The following is a 6532-nucleotide window of genomic DNA, read 5'->3' as shown; positions in this document are numbered from 1 at the left end:
CCTTCAACTGGATATACTGATTCCCCTAGAGAGCTCAGGTAGCTCCTGAAGACTTAAGAAGTTATGAAGTCCTGGCTCACTGAAAAGGCTGTTTACAGCAGTGCCTTCACCATTAAGAACATAAATTTGTCTCTTGATTCTTTGGCAGGGCGTGACTATTGCTGTCAAGGTCTGGCTCTCGCCTCTAAGGTGAAGGCTTCGAACTGGAGCTCCCACCTGGACCTGGAACGTGCTCAGTGACAGAGTGGGACATTGGCACTGCAAGATCCGTGTCTCAAGAATGAAGACTATAAACAGCTGCTGGCATAAAGTAACACAGCCTCGCATAGCTGCCATGAGCCTCTGTCATCTCAAGGGCAAAATCTGATGTATTGCAATGAGGATAACGATAAAAATATAAAGGCACGCATCTTCTTCCATCCCCTAAAAAGAGCGTTGGCCAAGGCAAAGAGAATTTTGCAGGCTGCCGACAGTGACTTTCCTGTTTACAGAGTACGCTATGCATGATCATCCCGCACAGCAGAAGAACTACAGAAGTATTTCCCACAGCTCGATACCATGTGTCCACCATTGGCTAGGATAGGCGTCTGCAGAGCTGCTGTACCCTACTGGGCCAGATCCCTGGCTGGGCAAACTGACAAAACGCTGCCGTATGTGAGGAAAGAGGCAAATTTACAACAGCTGAAGAGCTGCACAACAACTTACTGAAGAAAGAAATTATACCTATTCCTATTAATATAGGAAAGAATAATTTACATATACACACACATGCATAGATGCTAGCACCAACATTGATATCGTGCACAACTCATGTCACAGAGCTGTCTCTGAATGCTTAATGTTGAAATATACAGTGCAAAAATAGGAATGTATAGTTCAAAATAGCAGGAGTTCCCCCTCCCTCCCCTCCACCTCTTCCTCATCCAAGTTCATGGACTATGCATTTCAACAGGATTCACTACCTCTGCCAGGAGCTCTAAGTCTGGTTGAGTCCAAAAGCTTTTATAAGCCTCATACCTGAACCCGTGAGTGGCCCGACAGGTGCTGAGAGTGGGCTTCCTCCTTTCCTGAGTGCTCCTTGGTTTCAGACGTAACATCAGCGCTCCTGTGATGGTGATGGTGGGACTTCTGGTCATGGTGGCCTTCCCTTTTCCTGGCGTCTGTGTCAAACAAGACATGGGTCAGCCTGTCCAGATAGCCCTCCAGCTCTTCCTGGGTGTGCTCCAGTTGTTTGCCAACGTTACTGGGTAAAAAGGAGGAAGATGGTGGGGGGCTTTTGCTTTCCCTCTCCTTCTTGGCTTCTTCCACGTGTGGATTATGCTTCATCAGAAGAAGCACCACAATAAGCAAGATCAGGCAGAGATAAACAACCCAGACTTCTTCCATCTTGGTGGGAGATACCAAGGAGCTAGCAGTGCCTGTCGATGTACTTGAAGGGAAGAAGACAGATGGGCCAAATACAGTAGGTGGTCAGCACTTCCCAGCTGTCAGCATCCACGGGGACTTGCCAGTAAGCAAAGCACAGTGGTAGCTGATGTCAAAGTTCAGTTTTCTAAAGCAGTGTGGCTTGCAGACCTTCCTGCAGTTCTAAATATGAAAGCAGCACAAACAGCAAGCAGCAAAAAATTTTAAGCAAAGAAAATAAAGTAATTTTGTCCTTAGAGTAAAATGACTTCAGCAGAAGAATAGATCACCTATCACAGGTCCATATGCTGTATATAGCAGTATTTCTTATCTTTTTTTTTGTTAAGAAATGGCAGGTTCAATGCTTACTACTCTTCAAATAACTTTCCTTCTGTTAGTGTTCGAATTGTTGTCTTGCTTGAAGCGGTAAGCTTTTCTTCTTTCTAATTCAAAGAAAAGATAAGTTAAGATTGGGTTTTTCCTTCCCAAAGGAAAATAGAGTATTTATCCTTTAGTGGTCACTAGATGCTGATTCTGCTGTCTACCCTGAGCACTCTTCAAAAAAAATTTAAGCAGCAGAAGGGAACACTGGTCACCCCAGTTACAGATTCAGTAGGACCAATCTGTTGGCTTCCTTCTGTCTATCCTGGTCTTGGGAGAAGTCCTACTTGTACAAGTGGCTGCTGGGACTCAGGAGACGATTTCAGCTGAACTTTGTGGGCTTCCCTTGTAGATCCTTTGCAGGCTCTTCCCCAGTGACTCTGCCCACCCAATTACTCAAAGAAGGAGATGGGCAGCCCAGGGACCAATAAATGCATTTCCACTGACCAAGCCCAAGGGAAGGGATTGGAAGAACTTACCAATTAGTGCCCACATCCAGGTTAACAGCCAAAATGTAAGCAGGGTTGAGCAAGCCACTAGGACAGGGCCAGTCTGCAATGGGGAAGGCCGGCCATCGGCTGCTCTTCCCCCTGGAGGCAGGGTCTGTCTGGAGGATTGCATGTCCTAACCTTTGCTAGGGGGATCTTTTTACAGATCAGGGTGCCAAGCCTAAAAAGGAGTAGAGATCACACCCAGATTTCTGCTGCCTCTGTGTGGAAACATTCTGGAGCTCACCCTACCACAGAAACAACTCACTTTCTTCACTTTATCCCCAAAAGTGAGACCTTTCCTCTGCTTTGCTACAGTGAATCGTCTGAGAGAAAAAAATATAGCCTTCCTTCATTCCATTACTCACCTTACAAATTGATCCTCAGCTTTCACTTTTTCAAGACCAATGCTATTAAGCAAGTTTTGCTCCAGAGGCACCGTTGTACTTCACACTCCCTTTTTGCCTTGTCTGACTCATTCCTGAAGCCACAACCATGCTGGAAGATCTTGTAAGCAGTTTGCTGCCTACAAGCCTGGGCCTAGCACTGCTGCACTATATTTGGGTGGGCAGGCACCAAAGAGATACAGTACTGCAAATCCAGTCACACCTTCTGCATTGATATCAAACACACAGCCTGAAGCTGAGGAGAGGATGCAGAAGGAGACAGGCAGGCCAGAGCTGAGCTCAATTTTCTACCAAAAACTGAGCTACATTTCTTTAAGGCGAACACTGGAACAGAGAACTCCAAGCAGATGAGAACATCTCCCTCCTCCCTATTGCTGTACATCATCAATGCCTTAGGGCATGGACCATTCCTCCAGCCATGTGTATTACAGTACCTAGTAGAGCAAAGCCCTGACCCAAACTTGACACTGCTGTAATAAGAGATGTCACTGAAACCCTAACAGCACTGAAATCCTAAAGAAATGGTAAAAGGCGAAAACATCCTATTTAAAAAAATGTCATAAAGACTGTATTGTGGCTCCCGTAAAGGGAGATGGACTGATAGAGCAGCAACAGCATTTCCTAACTTCTAATAACATTGCTTGTTTCCTTTTGAACAAACGATAACACTGCGGAGATGTCTTTCTAAGCATTACAAGGCTTAAGAGCAAAGACAAGACTGCTGTACCTTCAGACGCTAAATATCATGGAGCTGTCTCTTCAAAACACAATCATTAATGAAGTAACTTGGGCATCTCTGCCAAAACTGCAGGAGGCATCACCTTGGCTATGAAAACAGGGAGCTGGCACAGGGAAGGCGAAATGCCTTGTCCAAGATCAGCTGACGCATGGAACTGACCCAGCCCTCTGCTGGTCTTGCACTCACGTCCACAGGTCAAGCATGACAGCCAGGGCTATGAAGTATCGCATTTGCCTTCCCAGTCCTCCAATAATGAGGCACTGCAAAAAGAACACGGGTTGGTTTGCAAGTCAGCATTATGTGAAGATCTCTGAAAAACCACAGGAGCCATTCAGGTATCAGAACGCATTTTTCTCTGCCCTCTTTGGAGATAAACCAGCTGGGTTAGGTTACACCAGATGTCCACCTCACGAGTATCTTTATTCCAATTGTGAATGCCTAACAAATAGTTTAAGCACGAGGCAACTGTGGAAGAATGCTTCCCAGAATACTCCTGCAGCCTTCCATGGCACAGGATTTTATAATGTTTTAGCAACTCCAGCTTTACCTGAAACAAGACAAAGAAAAAAAGATAACGATTTCCCAAACACACACTGCGTAACCAGCTAGGAAAGAAAACAGCTGTAGTCCCAAGGTCACGTACAAGAACCTCTTTAGTCTTAGTAAATGGCATAAAAACGCTACAAGTTTGACATTGATACAGCTTTTGTCTCTTTAATATAAAAACCTGGAAATCCAAAAGATACTGTACAGCGTTGCTTCATACAGCCAAAGTAACAGCAGTGCCCCTCGGCAAGTAAAATAATGATCTGCTAACCTACCAATTTCCAGTTCTAACCTATTGATTTCCAGAAGACTTAAAATCTTCTCTGCATATTCCTCCTCATCAGATTATGTTACCCAGGTTCAGTTTCTCTTTATGCCTAGACAGGCATTCTTTAAAATATTTAAAACAACAACAACAACAAAATCCTCAGAGATGCAAGTGACTGCATTAGAGCTTAGTAATAAAATAACTTTTTTTGCAGCCAACAACAGGTTTTTTGAAGTCTCTCCCAGCAAAGGTTTTCTACCATCTCTCAGCTGCTTTCAGTACGCCCTGGAATCTGCCTACACTCCCATTTCTCACTTCTCTTACAGGATGACTGACTGGACTATAAAAAGGAAGGAAAGCAGTGCACCCTAGGGACACCTGATACCATGTTTCCTTTTAAAGGACTTCTGTTCCTTCAGCTTTTTTAGGCTGAGTGGGGAAGATTTTCTGCATGAAAAAGGAGAGGGTTTCAGTGGCTGAAACAGTACCAAAACACTGGAGACACACATTCAAACTACCCACAAGCAAAAATTTAATACAAATCAAATGCAAGAGAGTCTTTGGGCTCTCACAGTTCATTTCACCACCACCCATGGTTTGTCATACAGCTGATTTATCCTCTGAGTCACCAGTAGTTGTAACTAGGCTGCTTATAAAGTAAGTTTTTTTGTTTGTTGTTGGTTGGTTGTTTTTTTTAAGAACAGATTGTGCGTGCATCCATCCTAGCAGGCCAGAAACACTAGGGTTTTTTTGTTGCTGGCTTCAGCGACAAAAATCTTTCCCTGTCTGGAAACAACTGTCCTTACATCTCTAGGCTAGATTAAATCAGTGTTTACAGTTCTCTTAGAAAAGTCTATACCTGTCAGTTAAAGAGATGAGTAAGGATGAATCTCACTCATTTCCCTCCAAGATCCTGAACTCACACTCTCTAGATGGCAGTGGTGACACACACTGCCCCGTGCTTTCTGGACAGCAGAAGCTACATTCACGCAGACTCCTGTGGAGTGGAAGCACTCAACTATCCATTATGCTTACACTGCTGGATCTTCACACAAGCTGGATCTTCATTACAAACCATTCCTTTCTGCATGCATTGCTGTCTCATCTGCTATACAAGGTCTGCCGTATTAAAAGCAATAGGAGAATGGGAAAATCTCACAGTATAAGAGATTCTTAGGTTAACGTCAATTATACAGGAAGAAAAACAGATCCTTCCAGACTGTGTTGATCTTTTGCAAAGGTGGCTTTCCACAGTGCGAGACAGAGGAGTGCTGTGTAGGGGTCATATGCATAGTAAGAAGATCCGTTTTAAACCTCTAAATAAGGCTCTCCGAAAGAGGATCCTTTCCTTAGGAAATATACAGAGATTCTTGCCCATCATTTTCTACTGCACAGCATCTTTCCACCATTCTTAAGCTTCTGGAAGATATGGCACAGTTTTTAGCCACAGTTTTAGTCTAAAAGACTTTCTTAAAAGAAATTAAAGCGAAACTCTTCTTGGGAAGTTGTGGATTTGAATAAGTCTGTGTTAAGTGTCCTGGGTGACTCTGAAGGGGTTTTTTTCTTTTACTGCAAGCTCCTGAGCGCTTCCGGATGAACTGGCCGCTCTTGTTGCGGATGCTTCCTTTCACTTCCACAATCCTGGCAGATTTCAAAGCTTAAAGAGAGGAGAAATAAGCAATTAGGGATGTTCAGTCATCTCATATAGTGAGCTCTAACTCTGCAAAGCAATACGGAGGGCAAGAGCGATACCCTTTCTTCTTCTCTTCCCCTGATACGCAGAGTTATCCTACCTGCTTCCATGAGCTTAAGCTCTTTGCACCAATCCTCCTCCATCTTCTTTCTGTAGTCTCCAAACATGGATCTCATGAGCTGACGCTTCTTCACCAGAGGAGCCTTGTCATTGCGCAGTGTCCTGATTGCACGGAGAGCCTCCTCGGCTGAAGCAGCACAAAGGAAAAACAACGGACAGTTTAAAACTCCCCACTGGCTCTGCCTCTGCACGCCTGCTCACAAGGGAGAGATCTCCTTTACATGAATGCTTACCCTGCTTTGGAGTGGGTTTCTGTGTCTTCAGGCCAAGCTCCAGCTGTTCCACGCACCAGTCCACCTCCTTCGACAGCTCGTCATTGGACTGCTATGCAACATGGAACAGAGTGAGCATGAGGAAATACATAGTCCAGAAATTAGAGCAGCAATTGCTACACAGGAAAAAAGGGTATCTGCATAAAGTCAGGACTATTCCAAATTTCATGTTCTAGCAATCACTTTATAGGCTTCATAACATTTTCCCTATAGT

Source organism: Mesitornis unicolor, unplaced genomic scaffold (assembly GCF_000695765.1).
Source record: "Mesitornis unicolor isolate BGI_N332 unplaced genomic scaffold, ASM69576v1 scaffold36100, whole genome shotgun sequence".
Lineage (NCBI taxonomy): Eukaryota > Metazoa > Chordata > Aves > Mesitornithiformes > Mesitornithidae > Mesitornis > Mesitornis unicolor.
This window is presented reverse-complemented; position numbering follows the sequence as displayed.